Here is a 23,284-nt window from a genome sequence, read left to right as displayed (position 1 = left end):
AAGTATTATCTTCTTTGCGTAACACTTTGGTTCTGCCTCTATCTTAGGATGTTTTTGAGCATTGTTTTCTCAACTTGGAGCCAACTGGCATTTCCTGGGGGAAACACAGAGCCATCCATTCATACATATTAAATATTAATATTTCTCACTCCCTAATACAAACACGCACAGCACATGTATCACATGTAATCCTCAACATGGGGATTTGCCACAAAGTGGCAGTTCAAAGATACAGGACACAATACCCTGTTTTACCTCTGTATCCCCTGGGAGGAAAGAAGAGCAGCAATGCAGTATGTCCTGCCTTGAAACAGATGCTTTTGGAAAAAGAACTTTCTAAAAGCTGGAGTAGAATTTGGTTAAAGCTATTGAGCTAACATGTGGGTACATTCCAATTAATGATCCTAACAATAAAATGATGAACTGCATACTTTCAAGTAGGTTCAATTCCAAAAGATACATCGATTCAAAAGTTAACAGCAAAAAGCTCTGTTTTAGGAAGATCATGGTGTGGGGGAGGGGACTAATAAACTAGGACCATGATGTAGCATATTAAAACATATATATAATCTTTTCTTTATATGAACTGTGGTAAGACATCTCAATAATTTTTATAAATGTAAGGGTTATATTTACTACAGTTTTAGGAGGAACATATTCATGTATCACATGAATAAAGACTCTGAAATGCTTTATTTAATCAATGGGAAAATCCTGATAAAATAGGCTATTTGCAGTGTCTTTAGACACTAGTGGTGGAAGTCCACTGTATTTCCAATGCATCATTATAATAGAACCTCCTTGAAAACCGAACAACTTCTCAGGGAAGCAGTTTGAAAGACTGAAGAGCTTCTAAAGCTCATGATTCTTAAGAAAAGAGAATATTACTCTAAGAAAACTATTTTCAAATTATTTGATATTCATCTAAAACCCAACAGCCTCCACCTAGTTCTATACTGCTAGCTTTTTGTAGTCAGCCTTGTATGCAGAAATAAATAGTAGCACAATATATCTTCTCATAATACTTGATAGTTTCTTTTCCATAGTATTAACTTTTCAAGCCAATGTAAACTGAGTGAAAAATGTATTTGAAATTCATTCATAGTGGAGGAATGAAAAATATACTGGCTAACATGACTTGCAATCAATCACAAAATATAATGAAATAAATGACGCTCAACAAATATTGCAAAGACAAGAACTACAGATCTCCCGCAAATATATAGTTGCATTTGTCCATCAAATTTCTTTATCTATGTACGAGCTGACAAGATGTATAAAGAAATAAAACCTAACGGTGACCTTTAGATAAATAAAATGCATTCCTCTCTAATGGTTCCTGCATTCAAAGCACCTACAAATCATGAAAGGTGCTTGGTAGTAGTTTTTGCTTGGTAGTAGTTTTTATTTATTCATTTTTTATGTATTTTGCAACATTGCAGTACTTCTCATGGTTTGAAAATGCCTACATTTTATACCATTTATGTGCCTGGTCACTCAAATTGACAGACATGCACCAAAGCAGATTTTTTTCAATGGGCAGAATGAGGATGGAAATAAAAATCTATCTACCAGAAGAATTGATTCTTAATGGAAAAAAAAAAAAAAAGAAAGAAAACCTCTCTGCCCTTAGTGCTGTCAATTGACTGATAAATCATAGATCAAAATCCTTCCTATAAAATATTGAAGGAAAACCTCTCCAGGCCCAGACTGGTACTTTAATGACTTGTGCATACTAAAGACTGTTTGAATCTAAAATAAATTCAGAAAGTTATCCGTGGATCCAATTTTCTCCAAGTCAAAGGCCATCTGCTCAGTAGGTCTATAATCTTGATTTTGTGTGTGAATGTGTAGAGGAGGAGAAAGAGAGGCAGAAAGACATGCTCTGTCATGTGGCATATCAATTTCTCCAGAAAAAAGGGATAGGTGTTATATCGCACCCATTTCTGTATTTTTTCAATAAATATTAAACATTAAGGGATTATATTAATAGATTTTGGAATGTAAATTAAAGATAAAGACAACTTTTAACAGATTCTCTGTTTTATAACATTAAGATTACTATGCATAGGAAAACTATTTCAACATAATGCCTATACAATCTATGTAGAGCTGAAAAATACCACCAAGTGATATCTCTTTTATGTATTAGGTTTTCCAAAGCCATTACTTTTGTTTTGGTATATATCTATTTTTTTCTTTTTTTTCCCCTCACTCCTTATTTATTTATTCATTGACAAATTAACCAAATTAATAATTCATACCTTGGAGAATTTAAAAACACAAATCAAACTCAAGTAGTTACACGCTGACTGTACTCTTTTCCAGGCCCTCCTAGGACTACCACAACCCACTGCTTTTTTTTTTTTTCCCCTTTCCAAATGTGATTAAATCAGCTATCTTTCTCAGATTATCTATCATTTCCTCTAAACTTCATATTGAAATCAATGGATGTGCCTATGCAAAAATAAATAGATAAATAAATAAATAAAATAAAATAAAATAAAATACCATGCTCCTATCTCTAGGTTAACCTGTCCTGTTCCTTGACATTATTATTCTTCACTTCCTGGTTAGCTCTTGGATCCCGTCAGAATGTTTTGTAATATTTATCAGCTCTTCTACTTGACTTCAGCAAAAAATGACCAAATCACCCAAGCTGCCATTCTGGGAAGAAACACCAAATCTAGCCTCTTTTTCACATAGCTGGCGGTATTTCAAGGCTCTGGGATTACTGTGGGGAGTGGCTTCTGCTTCCTACCTGTGTGGTCTCCAGCTGCGCATGCCCTTAGAATGCAATGCACCATGACCAGGCCCAAAAACAGAGACAAACCCCATCACACTGAGGTGGCATCAGCTCCCACTTCCTGTCCTTTATTTCTTGCCTTGTTTCTGTTCCCAAACAGAATTTCCGATTCTTTTTGAAGCTTCCCCAGGCACATGTTTCTTTGTGTTTGTATTGAGAGGGGGACATGCAAATGTCAGCTCAAGCTCTCATCCTAACAGAGCTTTGAAACTTGATTTCCATAGTATAAAGTCTGCCTTTTATTACCTCAAGTATAGAAATGTATTCTGTCACTGGGTTTAAATTCTTCTGCAATCCTGCCATAGATCATCCAATTTTCTTTAATTTTTTACTTTTTCTTCATGTTCTGTTAAATTTTAATTGGATCCTGTTGAATTTTCAGCTCAACTTGATTTTCTCAGTGGGATCGCAGGGCTTTTATTATAGAAGCTATCTCTACGAGCATAGCATTAAAAATGACAAATAAATTAAAATTGTGTCCTGAACTCACTAACAGATAATTTCTAGAAACAGATTTTGCTGCTGAGTACTCATATAATACACTTTAAAATCTGGTTCTGCCATAGATTTACCAATGACACCTGCTGTTTATTTTTTCTTTAAATATTTCCCTTGGCCAGCCAAGATTTCTCTCAAAGATTTATTGACTTGTAGCCTTGTCTACACGCCATATTTGGAGCATGACCCCAATTCCTCTTTAGTTCTGTAAATATTCCATTGCTTGAGGTGTACAGTTCCTATCAAGTTCTCACCTGAAGAATCATGTCTGTTACTGTAACTCCAGTTGAGAGATATGGTCTTGCATCCATGGCCTAGTTTTCATATGTTTTAAATCTTTAAATATTAGCTCCAGCATGAACCAAAACTAGGGTAGTCACCTTGCTTCAACCTTGCTTGTTTTACTTAAAATCAACCCTGCATTTCCAAGGATGCTATAAGTTCCTACAGGTTGATTTCCATTTTAAGGAATACAGAATAGAGATTTGGGGGCAGGGCTCTGAGAGTAAAGTCGGTTAAGCACATGTAGTTGACTCTTGATTTTGGTCAGGCCATGATCTCCGGGTGCTAGGATCCAGACGTCGGGGCTCTATGCTAAATGGGGAGTCTGCTTGAGATTCTCTCTTTCCCTCTCCCTCTCCCCCTGCTCACGCTCTCTCTAAAATAAATAATTTTTTTTTAAGGGGAGGTCTGTGCTTTATGACTGAATTAAGGCTTAGAAAGTACAAAATAGGTGTGCAATCTTTAACTTCTTTTCAGGAAGTCTCTTTTACAAGAAATAGATCTTCAATAAGCCACTGAGTGAATTGTACGGGTGTGGATACCGAAAGGAGGCAGAATGTGTCACCTCCACGTATATCTCTTTGGTGTCAGGATTATTTTAGGCTGATTATTTTTAAGAAACAGCAGACATAGGAAAAGCTTTGAAAACTAAGTAGAAGTTATACTTTTGTAAGAGATACTTGCATTTATAAGGGAAATTTTCATTTTCTAGTGTGTCTCCTTCTCTGTACCTAGAAGAGAAGGTTGACTAAATGTCTAGAAACCTAATCAGTGCAGAAGGCAGCCACATAAATCTATATAACAAACTTAACCTTGTTTACGGTTTTTCCTGGATTTCCCATAACTGGCTCTCTTCTCTCCACCATCTTCTTTTGTCTTTACCTGGAGATGGTAAGGGGGTGACGTGGGCCATTTGGAGGTATTATTCAGGTGTTACTCAGTTTTTCTCTGTCTCTCCCATGTATGCAGAAGGTCTATATATTATTAAACTTCTGTTTGTTTTTCTCTTGCTAATCTCTCTTTTAATTTAGGGGTTCACAAGCAAGAACCTAAAAGAGGAGAGGAAAAATAATGTTTCCTTTCTTACAGTATAAATAAAGTTCATCTGTATAATAAAGCGGAGATCTTTAAAAATATGACACTATGTAGTTTTACAGATAAGCTTTTTAATAGCTCATGAGTTTTCATCTTTTTTGGTTACTCTCAAAATTATTTCAATGACAACTTGGTAGGGGCACCTGGGTGGTTCAGTCAGTTGGGAGTCCAACTCTTGATTTCAACTCAGGTCATAATCTCAGGGTTGTGAGATTAAGTCACTTTTAATCACTTCTGTGATTCCCCCTCTCCTCCTCCCCCCAACTCCCCTCTCCACATGCTCTCTCCCTCTCTTTATTTAAGAATAAAATAAAACAAATAAATAAATGACAACTTGGTAGATGCTGTATCAGGAACATTGGAACTTAATCCATTTTAAACAGAACCCTACCAATAAAAATAATAAGGCTTATTGAGTGCTATGTGCTAATCACTAAGGTAAATGTCGTAGAGACAACTTTGAAATGCTTTAGAGAAATTTTCTGATTGCATTTTCTTTTTCCTTCCTTCCTTCCTTCCTTCCTTCCTTCCTTCCTTCCTTCCTTCAAGATGTATTTATCTGAGAGAGAGAGAGAAAGCAGGGCAGGGAGAAGGGGGGTGCAGAGAAAGAGGAAGCGTGAATCCAAGCTGACTCCATGCTAAGCCCAGAGCCCAGTGAGGCTCCATCTCAGGGGATGAGGTCACCACCTGAGCTGAAACCTGAGTCTGAAACTTAACCAACCGTACCACTTGGGCACTCCTCTTACTGCATTTTCAAAAGAGTCTTAATGGATGGGTAGTTTCCAAACTTCTTTTTCCCTATGGGTAAATTGAGGAGTAGAGATGTTAGTAAATTAGTAGAGTCAGTTAGTAGTAAGTTAAACCTTCTTACTTCAAAAACTGGGTTCTTGACAATGATGCTAAATTCCTCATGTTCAAAGATTACAGTATGAAGATCTGCAAGTTTCTAGTAAAACTAAGATATCTAGTGAATGAATTGTAGTAGGTATTTCTTAGATGTCAAGATTATTGGGAAAAATGGGCTTAGCTAAAATTACTGGTAATCTTCCTGTAGCAGATTTGGATTATATATATATGTATTTAGTCAAATATTATAGTTATATTAGTCAAATATATATATTTGACTAATTATTTATTGATTATATATATTGATATATATCGATATATATTGATATATATATATTTGACTAATTATTTATTGATTCATAATTTGTCTTATACAGATTTTTGAAATTAATGCTAGTTCTAAAATAAAATTAATCTATACCTATATAGAGAAAATTAAACTATATTAATTGTTTTAACATTTAAATTGTGTAAGATGAGTGATTATTTTGGGTACATATTCACTTAATTTGGTCATTTTAAAATATATTTTTAGTATTTTTCAAATAATTTTTTTTACTATAGTCTTATTATTTTTCATTTGCTTTATAAAATTGGCTGTAATCTCTTTCAAAGTTGTATTTTTTTGTTACTAATAAAATTTTGACACCTGACTTATCTCTATTATACCTTATTATTTTTATTTGAGAAATCATTCTTACAGAAAACTCAGAGATGATTCTGCTGAATGGACACAGTTTTAAATTCTAATATTTAATAGTAAATGGCAAATAGATTCTAACCTATAGCATTTCACAGGTACTATCATGTTTTAATTCCAATTACCTGCATTTGATAAATATGTTCTCTGGACATACTCATCAAATAAAATATATAGTGCCCTTTGAATGTTTCATTTAATCTAGATGCTGCATATAGTGGGCCTTCTTAATTTTATTCAATTCCAGTACATGATACATTTTTTTCAATTAAACATGCTTTAGATAAAAGCATTCTTCTCACATTTCTAATGTGGTACATCGCAATTTAAAAAATTCAGATTAAATCTTGCACACCTTTTGAGCTTTCATCATGTAATTCTATAGTGTATCCTCGGTTGTATACAGATATATTTCAATGTCCTTTTATGTCTGAGTCATATTTTGAATAACTACAATCTGCTAGGACAGTCAAAGGCTGTCATTTGGGGGACTTCACTGACTGAATGGGTCTGATAAAAGCCTTCTAAACAATTTTGAACAAAATACGACTATAATTTAGTGGAATTACTTATGAAAAAAATCTACTACCCTTATCCCAAAATTTATAGGGAAAGGGAAGGGCCTTAGAATAGTCAAAATAATTTTGGAAAAGAAGAAAAAAGTAGGAGGAAATGTTATTCCACAAAGTTAAGGGTTATTATATAGTTACAGTAATAAATGCAGTGTGGCCCTGGCTAAGAGGTGGACACACAGAGCAATGGGACAGATGGAGAACTTAGACATAGATCTATACAAGCATACCCGATTAATTTTTAACAGAGAAGTATTTAATGGAGGAGGGATAGCCTTTTTGACAAACGACTCTGGAGCATGTGGCTAAGTCTGGGCAAAAGGGGAAAAAAGACTTATCAAAATTCCCAAAGGGCCATCCTACTGATTTAAATGTCAAAACAAAAAGTATAACACTTCAAGAAGAAAAGTAAAAAGGAGAGAATCTTTAGAGCAGAGTACTAGACCCAGATTTCTTAATATCAAAATTGTGACCAAAGAAAAAACTCCTATATACAACCTAATCAAAATTGAAGGAAAAACAAATCAAAACAAAAACATTTGCTCTCTGAAAAACGGTTAAAATGATTAAAAAGTCAAATTATATGCTGCAGGGACGCCTGGGTGGCTCAGTTGGTTGGACGACTGCCTTCGGCTCAGGTCATGATCCCGGAGTCCGGGATCGAGTCCCGCATTGGACTCCCAGCTCCATGGGGGTCTGCTTTTCCCAATGACCTTCTCCTCGCTCATGCTCTCTCTCACTGTCTCTCTCTCAAATAAATAAATAAAATTTTAAAAAAAATTATATGCTGCAAGAAAATATCTGCAAACCACATACCCGATGGAAGATTTGTATCTGAAATATGAAAGAATCCTCAAAACAGTAAAAATGAACAAAAGACTTACACAGATACTTTAGCAAAAGTGTATATGGGAACACATATGTTCGATATCACTAGACATTAGGGAAATGCATATTAAAACCATAGTGTGAATCACTACACACCTGTCAGGAAGGTTATCTGAGGTTAGGAATGGGATAAAGGGTGAGTGTAACTATCAGGGAGTACCAGGAGGTACAGATAGATATCTTGATTGTGTTTGTAACTAGCAGAAGGTACTCATGTGATGATATGTACACACATTGTACACACACACTCACAAATGAGCACATGTATAACTGGGTATGTGAATAAGTTGAGTTGATGCTATAAATATGAATTTCCTGATTTGGTATTTTTGATCTAAATTTCAGTATTATTCTATATTTATGCAAGATGTTAACATTGGATAAGATCTGGCAAAGAGTATAGGACATAACTATATATATATTTTTTTGCAATGTTCTGTGACTCTGTAATTATTTCTGAATGAAAGGCTAAAAAATCATTTAAAAGCCATGACAGAAATAATCTAGTAACCTTTCTGGATACTTAAGTTGTTTATAAAGAACATCACTTTTATCAGGATGCCTGTGCATCTAATATTTTAATCCGTAGTTCCCTGCAGAAGGAAACATCTACTTAAATGAATACATAATAGCATTCACAACATTGTCAAAGGTTTTACTCTGATAGAATAAACTTCCCAAAGCTTTACTTTAAATTTGTAACTTAGATTTAAAAAGTTATTACAGGAAACATTATCAGCATATATATTTTTTTAATTTGCGTCTAATGCCATCGCAGTTTCTGAGCATGCAATTGTTCTGTAAAAGGACTTAAAAGCTATGTTGACGTTTTATACATACATAAAACACTTTTTTTTTCCAAAAGTGAAATTAACTGAGATAAACAGCTCTGCTCCATATTAATTAAAATTAATTAAAAAATTAAACTATTAAACAAATTAAACAATTTGCTTTCAGAATAGTTTCCTGAAATAACTACAAACTTTTGAACTGGATCCTAATATTTAACTCTTCATTTAATGTGTGTCTTCTTCTTTTGAATTAGTGTTACCACTACTTAACTTCTCATTAAACATGCATTTCTGTCTTTTTGAGAACTTTGCTTTCACAAATGTAGTGTAAAATTAAATAATATTTGTCAAATGGTAATATAAATAGTTTAGATTTTAAAAATCAGTAAGTGACAAACCACTGCGGTAAGGATCACAACATATGTACTGCACATGATTTCCATACTGTTAACTGGTTTAAAAATATTAAAAGAAGAGTATTTTGTGACACACAAAATTATAGAAAAATCAAATTTGAATGTCCATGAATAGATTCCATTTTATTACAGATCTGTATAACAATAAAGTTGTATCACCTAGTATTATTATATTTTGAGTTTTGCCAATAAAAATTTTGTGGAAATATGTTTTCGTTTTTGTTATATAAATGCCTACATAGTATTCTTGGTCCTGCCTCTTGACTTTCAAACACTAAAATGTTTGCCATCTGGCCCTTCATAGGAAAAGCATGCCATTCCCTGACTTATGTCCTTTTTATGCCAGGAATATCATCAGCTCCTGTCTCCTGCTCCCATAATTTTACACATTTATCACTCTCTGCACTATCTAGAAACCTGGTTGATCATTCAATCTTGAGCACAACTGTGGCACATCTGGCTGACACAGCAAAGAGACACCCAATAGCCTCAAATATTTCCCCTGTTGCCAGACCAGAAGGAATTAGATGTTCCTCGCTGTTAGTGTTCAAAAACATATTTCCAAATCAGTAATTACCCTGCATGCTGTCCTTCAAAGGGAGATATTAGTTTGTTCTCTCCGTGAAAGACCAAAGACCAGGAGGTAAAGAAAAGTAGTTTATCACTTTTTAAAATTTAATCATCTGCTTAAAGAAAGAATCTGATTTACCCCATGTCTGTCTCACCCACTGTTGGGGAGACCATGGCATAAGTCAGGAGCATAAAGTAGAGATACAACAAATGTTTTCTTAATTTCATTAGTAGTACTTTGTTAACTGGATGGAATGCTTGTATATGAAAGGCATTGCCCTGCTTACATAGACATGGTTCTTTATCCCATTTACTGAGAAGTCTGAATGTTAACATTCCAAGGTCTGTGGACTTGCTCAATGAGCTCATCAAGAAGCCTGACTTCACTTTAAAAAAAAAAAATTTGTTTGTGTCCATTCTTTTTAATTTTTATTTTTGCTTTCCTCGTCTTAATTTGCCTGTTGTTTTTATGATCAAAGGATGTTTGCTTTATCTTCAGAAATGATGTCTAGTTCCAAGAAAGAATGCTGAAGAAAGCAATTGTTTCTCCTCCTGGAGTTTTATCTCTTTATTAGGCATGTAGATCTTCCCCCAAGGATCTCTGCCAAGACATCATGTACACATCTGTAACATTTTAACACTTACAGCTTCAAGAGTGTCTGAATGTTGTGTATTTTTAGATGGGAACTTTTCTGACTTGAACAAAATTAGGGTTCTTGTGCCGAGAAAGATCATGGGATATACGCAAATACTGGTGCCTGTCACATCCACCCAGAATTGCGGCTTTACAAAGTGCTTCCAGATTTTTATTTGGACATTTATCATAAGCATATTACTAAAGAGTATTTATTTTTGAATTGAGGCAAAATACCTTTTTAGACCTCTTTTGGGTATCATGATCATTAGAATTAAAATGGTATTTGCTGTAACATTCTTTGTCAGCCCTGACCATGACTATTTTTTTTTTTTTGAGAATATCATGTAATATAAAAATTCTGTAACCATAATATACCCAACATTTCCAAGGTATTTCCGGTGATGAGGAAGAGTATTTTTATTGTGACATCTTCTATTTATTCTTTACATCTTCTGCCTTCTCATGGTAGTCCAATGGCTGACTAATTCGATCATTTTAGAATGCTTTCTTTTAACATGACTACATTTAAAAGTAAATTCAATTCACTTAAATAACATTAAAAATAAGTCAAATGCTCCACAAATACAGCACTTCTTTTAGATAGGGAATAGAGATAAACAGAATTATGACAAAGGTATAGCCCATGCATGGATCATGTATTTATCCTCAAGTATCCTGGGTCCATCTTCTTTGTTTTCATTTAGTGTTTATATTTCTTTAGTCTATTTTTATCTTGGCTCCTCATCTATTTCTTTTTTTTTTTTCTTTTTTAACTTTGAAAATAAGTAGAGAAGCTGGTTGTTTGCCCCATAAGCTTTCCATAGACTGCATTTCTCTTATTGTATTGTCATAAATACTGTTTAACATGTTTTAGACTTCTGTAGTCAGATCTAGAAGATTGGGCGGATTTTCAAATTATTTTTGTAGGACTGCATAAGAGATGCTGTCAAATATTTTTATTTGGAAGCATATAATTCTTTTTGTCTTTTTTTGGGGTAATGTTAGACACTAATTAATTTTTGATTGATGGGTTATGAAAAAGTGGCCTTCTAATGGTATTACATCTGAATTTCTTATTCTTTGTTTATTATTTGAGATATTACTAGGGATGTAATTAATTTCTTTCATTTACCAGTTTTCAAAATAACAACTTGATTCCTTAACACCCTCTAGAGGTGATATTTTATCATTATTTAGGAATGTATTAAATCATTTTATCACGGTAACTTCCTTCAGTGATGTCCAGTTTTCCATTCTCTGGCCAGAGGGAGCACCTTCAGGGTTGGCATCTGTGTCCTTTTGACCCTACTCAGTAATTTTTTATACTTTCTTTGTTTTCCAAATGTGACAAGATGTTCAGGTTCATCTTGGGCATTTCCTGTCTCACACATGTAATAAAGGATGCAACAACTAAAATCAATCAAAGTTAACCATATAATTTTATAATGAGAAAAATGAGACCCAAAAGAGATTAACTGACACCCAGTTGGAAATAACACTATTATGTTAATTACACTAGCAATATAGAATGTGAGTGATGTTTAGAGAGATTAGGAGGATGAAGATATTGAATTTGGATGTGGAAGCTTTAATCTTGACTTGTTTGAAAAGCAGGCCTCAGGAGAGAGATAAGGGGTGAATATATTGATACATATAAATAAATTAAATACTTAATTAAAAGAACTTCAAAGGGAGAAGGTAGTAATATATGTTTGAAAATTATTCCAACTTTAATTCTGATACAATAAATTCCATTTAAGTCATCATTAAAAGTTGTAACACTAAGGAGACAAGAATGCCTTTCTTGTGTTAATCATGGATCTGCTATGATATCCTTTATGTAATCCTCAAGTTATTGATAAAAAAGGATGAAGCAATATAAGCTCTGGCCTTTATCCTTTTAAACACATTGTCAAAAAAGGAAGCTAGATAGTTTCTTAAAAACAATATAGAAATCGAAATGCACAGTAAGATTTCAGTAAAGAAATTTTTAAATAAATAGGTTTCTACATTTACTACTTGATTCCAAAAGCAGAGAGGATTAATATGTGTGGAAATAAATTTTGCAAACCACAATAATATTCATATTTTACACATTCCTTTTCCCGGTATAATCTAGTGTATGTTTAGTAAAGAAAATTTGGGAAATACATCTAAGCTCAAATTACAACATGCAGAGAAAATTGTCAACATCATGGTATCTTATTTTTATAAATGTGTTAAAACAACAGTGAAATATTACTAGAGATTTGGCAATGTAATATGCTATTTCACTCATCTGTATGTTATTACATATATTTTATTGAGTATTCATCTTCCATTAAATATTTTCTAGCATTACTACTTTTTTTTAAGATTTTATTTATTTATTTGACAGTCAGAGATCACAAGTAGGCAGAGAGGCAGGCAGAGAGAGAGGAGGAAGCAGGCTCCCTGCTGAGCAAGAGCCCGATGTGGGGCTCAATCCCATAACCCTGGGATCATGACCTGAGCCAAAGGCAGAGGCTTAACCCACTGAGCCACCCAGGTGCCCCTAGCATTACTATTTTTAATGTCTCCATAGTATTTCTTCTAACAGATGTGATATATTCAATTATTTCACTATTTGGGGTCTTTCAAAGTATTTGAAAATTTTTCATCATAGTAAATATTGAATATCTATGTGGTTAATTCTCCACATGCACTTAAAATTATTTTTCATGATACATTTCTAGAAATAGCATCTATAAAGCTAAAAGGATGTATTGTTAAATTGTTTTCCAAAAATCCTAAAAACAACCATAAGAAATATATGACAGTGTATGTACCCTAGTAATGGAAATAATGATGGCAAGAAACTGTAAAAGATACTTGTTTCTATGAAAAACAGTATTTAGAGGAGTTTCCATTATTGCCCTTGATAGTTCACATCATGTCCCAAATTGTTCACGTTTCAACGTTCTAATTGCTCCAGTTGCTAAAACCAAATTTTGATGCAAATATCTGTATCATAGACTCTCTAGTCTCTAGAAAAAAAATGTACATACAGCATAAGATACATCAAAGCAAGGATCTTTTAAAAAGTCACATGTATTGATTATATCTAACATCATTCTGTGAGCAGTTGGAATAGATTATCATTTGCAATTTGAGCTCTTTACTTCTGTAGTTTATAAATCTCCATGAAATAAAAATTGATAGAATAAATGGCAATTTTCCCCATTTGTTAAAGAATGAGCTGTATCTCTCAAAGACTAGTTTGATTAAAAATTTTTTTTCACTATTCATTGTTAAAGGATAAAATGGAGTAGGATATATTTATAGTAACTTTATATCTATAATACTTTATTTTACCTAATTATTTCCATTTTAATGTCTGTGCAAATCAAGATTGCTTTCAGATTTTGACAAAGTGTTCCTGTAGCTCACCAAAGATATCTTAAATCAAATTGTTCTTTTTCACAATATATTTATATTGATGCATGGACATGAAACTATGGATGGATGACTGGCAAGTGGAGAAAGAGTTTTTTATTATTTATATTCTGTAATTCTTTTCATCTTCTTAAATTGATAATTAAGGGAAAAATATAATCCACTAAACATTCCAACATGCAATAAACTATAGTTTAAAAGAAATAAATGGTTACACCCACAAAAACTGTGTATACACACACACACACACACACACATAGAAACAGATACTTACACATATGTACACATGGATGGTTATATTTTTAACAGTAGATATATACTACTCCCTTCAACTTAACATTTAACCTACATATTGTTCTTCCAATGATATCTTCTCAATAATGGGGTTAAAATGATAAGTTATTTAAACTTCTGTGCTGACTTTTGTGAATTGTGGCAATTGTAAAACATGTCTGCAAAATTCTTTGGAACTCCTCTCATTGGAAAGAGAGGTCTATGTCATTCTCCTTTAGACCTGAATGCTATAACTTCTTGACTAATAGTATATAATAGAAACTACGATGTACACTTTCCAGTACCAATCCATAATAAACTGGCTGAATTCAGTGCTGTCATTTTTGAGACTTATTATTGAATCTAGCCATCACACTCTGGGGAATTCCAGCTTCTCAGGACGATAGCCCTGTGGACAGAATCTAAGGACCATGGCCCACCACCCAACCTGAGCTTCCAAATGACAGTCATCATCAACTTGCCAGTCATTTGAGTTATCTTAAAAGTGGAATTTCCAATTCATACTTTGGCCAACATAGCTGATGGCAGCTGGGGAAGAGGTTAGTTGTCCCATGAAGCCCTGCCCAAATTATAGATTTTGTACCAAATACTTGATAGTTGTAGTGTTAAGAAGCTATGTTTTGGGGTAACCTGTAATAAAGTAATAGCCATTTGACAGGAAAAACTATAGGATTCTCCTATCTTCAGTGTTCTAAAGTACACAAAATCTGTTTCTTAGATTTAAAACTCACATTTACATTTGTTATAGGGTATAAGGTATACGTTATAGGGTAATAATGATAAGGTTTCAAGTACCACTATTGAATACTTTACCATATACTTACTGGCACAAGACAAAAGGGTAAAAGCTAAATAGGGTGAAATTTACAGGTTATCCCTATAGATCATTTGTATCTTATTCTTGAACCAGACTCTCAGAGTCAGCTTTTGGACAATGTAGGAGTTAAAGCTGGGTCCATTCCCAAAAATAATATAAAAATATTGCAAATTAATCCCTTTTCTGAGCTTCTTTCTGTTTATTAGTCATTCTGTCACCTATATTCTCAACAACTTCCCTCCAACAGGGCTAATCCTCTTTACCATTTAATATACTCAAGGCAATGATACTAAAGAGAAGGCTTCCATCTCCTCTGTCTCCCATTTCTTCCAGCCTTGTTTCTATGTTCCATAACATCTTCCCTTTTTTTCGTAACTGACACATTCTTTCACTCTTCTTCCCACTCTAATCTGACTCCACTTCTAACCTATGCCCTTAAACTGCCCTCTACCTAGTTTACATGGTAAATACTTCTTTCTCAGGCAAATGGATATTTTGATTCTTAATTTGCCTAGCATTTCTATAGTACCTAGTTCTTATTGAAATCCTCCTCCCCATCACTTCTTGAACCAAGTGCATCTCACTAATTCTGCTTGGGTTTTCATAATATAATATCACAGATTTGGTGGTTTAAGCAACAGAAGTTTATTTTTTCTAAGTTCTGGAAGCTGGAAACTCGAGATGCCTCCAAGCTTGATTTCCAAAGAGACATCTTCTCATGGCTTGTAGATGATTGTCTTCTCACAGATTCCTAATATGACTTTCTCTGTGCAAGCAAAGAGAGAGCACTGTTGTCTGTTCTCCTTCTAATGAGGATACCGGCTCCATTGCATTAGGGTCCTATCCTTATGACCTCATTTAACATCAGTTACCTCCTTTTTTATTTATTTATTTATTTTTTTAAGATTTTATGTATTTATTTGACAGAGAGAAATCAGCAGAGAGAGAGAGAGGGAAGCAGGCTCCCCGCTGAGTAGAGAGCCCGATGCGGGACTTGATCCCAGGACCCCGAGATCATGACTCGAGCAGAAGGCAGCGGCTTAACCCACTAAGCCACTCAGGTGCCTCCATCAGTTACCTCCTTAAAGGCCCTGTCTACAGATGCAGTTACATTGTGAGTTAGAATTTTAACATATGAACTTTACAGGAACATAATTTAGTTCATGACATCTCGTAGCTTATCTGAGATCAAATTCCTTAATGTCCTCTTACCATTCTGCTTCTTCATTCTCCATGTACTTAGTGCTAGTTCTTTGGGCTTTGTTTCAGTTTTGTTTTTCCTCAGACCCTTTTATTTTCACTCTCTGAATGGCCTTAACCTCCTATAGCTTCAATTACTATTTATATTCTACACATCCTTGAGTCTTTATCTCTAGCCTGCCCTCTCCCCAGAGTGTCAGATTCATTCAGTGGTACATAAGACAATCCAGCTCTATTCCCACAAATATCTTACATTAAATTGTCTAAAGTACTTCATACCTCATATATGTAAAATTACCAGCTAGCAAGTTATCCAAGCCAGAACTCTGGGTTTCATCTTTCTCTCCTTTCTATCCTCAATAAACTCATATAATTCAAAATACTCAACTTCCCTGTATCTTGCATTTAAAGTGCATTTCAAATATTTTGGAAAATTAAAGCTTTATTTCTGCTTTTTCAAATATAGTTATTCCACCTAGGATACTGTTTCCTCAGTACTCGAAGTTCATCATTTGGCTTCCTTTTATAGTCTAATATTACAGCCACTCTTCCAAAAGCAGATGTACCTCCACCCAAAATTTGCTTTAAATAAAAAACTGACACACACACGCGCACACACACACACACACACACACACACATTCAGTGAAATAGTATTTTAATAAGTTACCACTTATATAAAGAGACTTTCTGGAGAAAAGGTCAATCTTCTCAAAACAGTCTTAAAATGGCTTGAAAGAGAAGGAAAGGACTTTAATCGTGGTTATGAAGTGGGGCTTCAGTGATGGATGTCCTCCTACACACATACACACAGGTTTGAGTGCTCTGAATATCTCCCTGGAACCACATGATGGAACATCTGGGTTTCTCATAAGCATGACCAGATGTGAGACAGAAGGGGAGAGGAATGAGGCTTAAAAGCTGTCAGCAATCAAACATCGAGAAATGGACTCAGACTCTTTATTATGTGCTGTCAGGAGCTCAACTGAGCAGGGAGAGTGAGAGATGAGCTGTCAGGTGTCAGGATAGCCCATAAAAGCAACAAGCCAAAAATGAAATAAGCAAGAGGCTGAAACCAGAGCCCAACTCTCCCTGTTGTGTTTTCTGCATGGAAAAACCCACTTTGGAGAGCCAAGCAGATAAAAGCAGATGTGTGGCTCATCTTATTGCTGAGATAACATTGAGCAAAAGACCCAGTAGTTTTATCAATTCTGGAGAAAAGAAAAGCATGAGAGGGAAGTTCTAGGTGTGGAAATGTACTGGGTACTGAGTGGGGAAAAGTGCCTTGAGGGCTTCCTATTCCCCCATAATAAGGTTTTATCATAGGGGCCTGGAGAAGACCTCTGGCCATGGCCTCAGATATAGAAACCTAGTAATGAATGCATCAGGACTAGGGATGTAAATATGAAAAAGCATGACTTGCCAATGGGCCAATTTCTTAACTGCAACTCCAGGTGAGACACCAGTGCACTGGATCTGGTGTGGAAAATGCAGCTTTCCTCATTAACGCCTGTCAGATAAAGCTTCAGGAATCGCCTATCTATGTCCAGATTGGGAAAATTATATATAGAATTTTAACAGGGAGTCATCCTCCTCACATGGTTCTTATCATATGGAATTATGATCACATACAAGACCAAGAGGAAACAGACCAAATTATTATTTTTATTGAGGATATTTTAATGGTCATCAGTTATCTTAGTTTTGAAATATTCTGGCATTATTCATTTTAGCTGATCATCCCTGTTTTATATCATAGACCAACACAGTATTTCATTGGAAACTAGCCAGTTTTTAGCAACCTATACTTAAAAATATGTTTTTAAGGCAAATGGAATTTTTTTCTAACACACTGGCAAAAACATATTTTAGCATAACCATCATTAATGTGGAATAATCATCAAGAGCTTTCCTTTAAGAAAGCAGAAAGCATTTTTAATCACAGGTTTCTGCTTGCATAGGTTTAAGATCACGTCTAAATGCCAAGCTTAAATTCTAAGAGCCTTAATTTTTTCATCTTCATCTCACAAAATTAAAATGAAGACAAAATGAAATAAAACATAAATAAAATACTCTGGTATATATTTATCCAAATAGATTAACATATGTGTCAGTTACAAGGTATACTGCTTGTATCTATCCATGGTCCTGAAGTCATTGACTTCTATTGAGTACCCGCTTGAGGATGATGAAGTATGTAATGAGTGGGGGGGGGGGGAGCCACCTTGAGGCTCAGTTTCTCTGTTAAAAAAAGGAGCTGTCCGTCTCTCTTCACTGCTTTTTGGGGCTTATTTTCCTGCCTTGGAGTTCCCAGAAAAGTTCAAAATTATTAGAAATAGCCTGGTGACATTTTTTTGGGGGGGGGGGTCTAAGAAGAAGTCTTTCTATGCATTTTTCTGAAAAGGAGGATCAAATTTAAAATATATTGCACATTTACTTGATAAACATAAATTTTTGATAAACTCTCTTTCTCCTAAATCCTTAGCACTCTTGGTATTATTTCTTTGTCTATAATCTGTCCAGCTTATATTGCTTACCTGTGAGAAGTGGATATGACTCCAAAAGAGATATAAACAAAGTCATGAGGACAATATGATTTGATTTTCTCCAAGTTTTGTAATTACAATAACATAGACTTATAATACTGAGAATGGTATTCAAATTGAGTTAAATTCACTTCAAGTATTTTATCAATTCTTCCTTGTTATTAGAAACAAGTGAATTAAAAATAAATAAGACATATTCTCTATCATTGAAAAACTGATATATAGCTCAGAATTTAGGTACATATTTAATCTGTCCTAAGTCAATGGAATAAAGACTATAATGAATACAATAGCAGTGCATCCCCAAAATAAAGAAAAAGGTTTATTAATATCTCTTCGGGTAGTAGGGAATACTCTGCTCATGAGGTCACGGTTGATGTTAGCCTTGAAGAACAGATAAGACTGCCGAGAGAAAATGAGACAACACCATATAGAGTAGAAGCAACAACAGTATGAGGAAAAAGAGAGTACTCAAAACTGCAAAATGAAGCTGAAATTAGGCCAACTATACCTTCTTTCAAGAACCTGTCTTCCAAACTTTCAAAAATATAGTCCATGTCATGTAATTTCAAGAATACCATTTGACAGAATTAGAAATCACAATGAATGAAAACTGCTATTTAATCATAAGACACACACCACCTAATAAAATAATAATTGTAATGATGAGGACATTTACTATTTGCTGAAGCTATACAATCTGTTAGTGGCTATTTATTTAGCAATTTTGGTATTCCTAAATCTAAGACTAAAGTCCATCAACTCTATTTTGGGAATTCTCCTTAATTGTTCATAAGGAAAAATAACAACAATAATAAAATATTTATTCATAAAAGCACACTGGCTTGTTTTCTATTTGAAAAAAATATGCATAGGAAATTTTAAATGCTTCAATAATATATTGTATCCAGCTAGCACAAAACATAAGCTTACTCCTTGAAAAATCTCCTACAATATGGTTTACACGTATTTTTGTGTTATATTAATATACATGAGAAATCATCCATGAAATCACAGAGAATTGTATATTTTCTATATAAATGTGCTGCATGACTGTTCTCTGAAGAAATGAACTCTCCCATATCTAAAATATAGTATGTACCCATCACAGCTAAATGAGAAATTTCACTGAAATGCCAAACTCTGCTTAGTCTACTTTTCTTTTACACATTTTCTCCCAACTCTTCATGGATTTACTATTTTAACGTGAGTTGATTCTGTCAAAGAGCAAATTCATATTGTTTATATTTTATGACTCATGGCATCTGGATTCCCTCTGTTTGAATAGTCAGAACTTTATAAATGTGCTGTGAGTGTACCAATGGTAGTACCAGTCATGCTGGACAGTGAGGGAATATGCGGCGAAATGACATACCAAGTTGGAGCCAAGTTGAAGCTGACAATTGATTTAACACTGTGAGCTGTTTCAACTGAGATAGACTGTATTCTCTAACTTTAAGGGACAGTTATTTTGAAAGATATATTTCTTTGGTTGGGCTATATAACACACTTTGTCTTAATTATACTTTTCACTTCAAAGCTTATACCATGAACTTTCTCCAGGGACAGAAACAAACTTCATGTCTCCTCTATAATAGGAGAGAAAAATGAATAAACAATCCTTGTTCTTCCCATTCAATAGAACAATTTCTCTGGTGTTTTCTGTTTGTTTGTTTTCTATGTGTTTTATTTTTTCTTCAGTAAAGCATTGGAAGGGTTGTAGCTTAGTATCCTCCAGGACAAGCAAAATATTGATGGGAGAAATATTTTGGAAAATTAAGAATAAAATTGCTAGTATACAAAGCGACAGATTGTGTGGCCTTGGTTGTTCTATGTATTCAATCAGAGCAGTTAATTTTCTCTGAGCGGTAAAATAAAATGGGTCATACTACACATAGATTTTGCCATTTCTAAGCTCATGCCCTTAAATCAATGGAAATTATTATACTATAATTTTTTCCATTTTAATTTGAGTTTGTTGAATTTGTTATTTCCTTTGAAAAGATATGATTTTTGTGGTTTCTAGTTACCTTGAAATGTTCCATGATCTAAGTTTTATTTCTGATGATGGGAACTATGTTAATACTTATTATTTAAAAGTATTCAAATCACTTTTTCCATGAAGGCACATACAGAGATAATGCAGTATAACAAAACTGAAGTAAGAATTTACAATTAAAAATAAAGTAGTCTGATATATCATATATTTTCCTGAAGAATAAAGCTAATTTAGTTATATCTGTACTTCTAGAAACTAGGAAGTTGAAGTCATCAAATTGTATTAAGTAGCAAAAAAGTTAATATTAGATATCTATATTTTTCCAAGTTATATGGTATAAGTATAGCATCCTTTGAATTCACCATTAAATTTGAGTATATAAATGTGAAACTATTTAAAATATTTAGAAATATATAAATACAAGCAGACTTTTCCTTCAAGTATAATTGTAAAATATCAGAAATATTCAGTTTTTAAAGTTCTTACCAATAATAATACACAGACAAAAACTATTTTTATAGGGGCACCTGGGTGGCTCAGTGGGTTAAGCCTCTGCCTTCGACTCAGGTCATGATCTCAGGGTCCTGGGATCGAGCCCTGCATTGGGCTCTCTGCTCAGCAGGGAGCCTGCTTCCCCCCTCTCTCTGCCTGCCTCTCTGCCTGCTTGTGCTCTCTCTCTCTCTGTGTCAAATAAATAAATAAAATATTTTTAAAAAACTACTTTTATATAAGTGGAATATATATGAGAAGTTTCAAGGAAAGAAGTTCAAAGAAGAATTATGAACCAGTAAGGACTGTCTAAGCAGATTATTCACATGAATTGAAACACAACATTGAGAAAAACTGAATAATATATTGTGATGCTATTATTTTGTATATATACTTTATTTTAGAATTTATTTTTTATGCCCTCTCTATAATTCCACATATCTCAGATTTTATTAATAGGATCACATGTACTTTCATAGAAATTGTGCCTATTTCTATTTTTCTAGCTTTATTTTATAGATTACATTAGTAAAATTAATATGTTATCATAAAGGCAGACTTTTTTTCAAGGGGAAATCCATAAACATGGTGAAAGAGCAATAAACCTCAAGTTGATTATTAATATTCACTCAATCAAATGCAGTATATTCGAACTTCTTTGGATCTGAGAATTTGATTGATCTTATTGATATATTTTGTATCTAGATAACAAATATTTCTTCACTTTTGTTTAAAGAAACAAATTTGAATTCAACTGATTTGCAAAATTGTTCACTTGTCAATCACCTAATTAGTCCCTTTCTAAACTCTTGAAAACCATACCCAAATTGATTTTATCTAGACCTTCTATGTTACTATTAGTTAGACATTCAATTTTACTCAAAGATATGTAAAAATGAAAATACACTCAGGTAAGAGGAGATAGGATTCTTAAAAGTCATACATATGTAAAGATCTCCCAAAAGTCAACTGTAAGAAAACACACCAAATTAGGAAATGTGCAAAAGACTTGAATGGACAGTTAAAGAGAGTATCTACGTTGACAAAGAAGCACACGAGAAAGAGGTTCTGTAGCATTAGCCTTTAGGGATATGCTACCTAGAGTTATGAGGTATCTCCACACATTTTATTTATTTTTTTAAAGATTTATTTATTTATTTGAGGGGGGCAGAAGGAGAGGGAGAGACTCTCAAGGCAACTCCCCTCTGAGTGTGGAGCCAGGCACTCCCACCATCCCACAACCCTGAGATCATGACATGAGTAGAAACCAAGAGCTAGACACTCAACCAACTGAGCCACCCAGACACACTTCATTCTACACCTTTTAAAATACAAATACCATGATCAAGACTGACAGGACTAAGTGCAGATGAGGGCAAGGGGCAACTGGATTTTTCAAACATTGTTGTTGGGAATCTAAATGGTACAGTAACTCTTTAAAAATAGCTTGATAGTTTCATAAAAAACTAAACATACACTTAAAAAGCAATCAGAATCATGCATATATATGCTAAAGAAAAATAAAACATATATGTATACAGAAACCTGTATGCAAATATGCATAACACTTTTAAGTTTGGTCATCAAAACATTAAAACAACTTAGATGTTCTTAGTGGTGGAATGCATAAACAATCCCTGGTTCATCTACACCGGGAATGCTACTCAGTATTAAAAAATTAAAAAGAAACTAACTACTGGTAGTCTATGAGTAACAAATCTTTGTGGATATGATTTTGATAACAGTTGTTTTTGCTTTGTCTTTCTTGTGCTCTGATGGCCTCATGTGTTTTGTGGGTTTGGACAGTACACAAATCTGATAAAACTATTTACTGTCAGAATGTTTTGAGATCTGTTCCGAGGATGATTCTCTAGCTCATTTGAAGTTTTTATATTACATAGGTAGTAGATAGGTAGTTTAAAATGAAAATCTTTATTCGAGCAATGTTATGATTACAAAATTTCAGAGATGACTTTTTATTCCCCACCTTGCACCAAAAGTTAAGACAGTTTGTTTTCCTGACTCTCATTTTGACTTATTTCTAGTTCACTCCTATTGAAACTAATCCCATCTTAGTGCCAGATTTCTGGTGAAGGTGTACGGTTAAGGTAGTCACCATGGGTAATTTCTCAGCCTTATCTCCTTCCCAGTATGTCAGGGAGGCTGTGAAAAGTGAGGTTCCAAAGATAAATCCTTGCTCTGAGAGTAATACTGATGTCTAGTGTTTTGGTAAATCTCTGGAGTCTTACTTTTAAAGATATTTATCTATCTATCTATTTATCTATCATCTATCTATTTATTTATTTATTTTAGAGAGAGAAATTGTGAGAGACAGCAAGAGCAAGGGTAGAGGCAAAGGGAGAAGCAGACTCTGCTAAGCAGGGACCCCAGTGTGGGACTCAATCCCAGGACCCTGGTATCATGA

At 34.0% G+C, this 23,284-nt stretch overlaps 1 long non-coding RNA gene across 1 annotated transcript in view; it reads right to left on the bottom strand.

The window, feature by feature from the left end:
* Positions 1-4,559, bottom strand: part of LOC309855474 — a 38,859-nt gene extending 34,300 nt beyond the window's left edge. Inside the window, exon 1 of the long non-coding RNA XR_014306823.1 lies at positions 4,469-4,559. This is a non-coding gene — a long non-coding RNA (uncharacterized lncRNA). The remainder of the gene's footprint in view (positions 1-4,468) is intronic.
* Between the last annotated feature and the right edge of the window lie 18,725 nt (positions 4,560-23,284).

This window comes from Mustela nivalis (genome assembly GCF_964662115.1).
Source record: "Mustela nivalis genome assembly, chromosome: 20".
In the NCBI taxonomy this organism is placed as follows: Eukaryota; Metazoa; Chordata; class Mammalia; order Carnivora; family Mustelidae; genus Mustela; species Mustela nivalis.
Note: the sequence above shows the minus strand (reverse complement) of the source record. Positions and strands in the feature narration are given on the sequence as shown.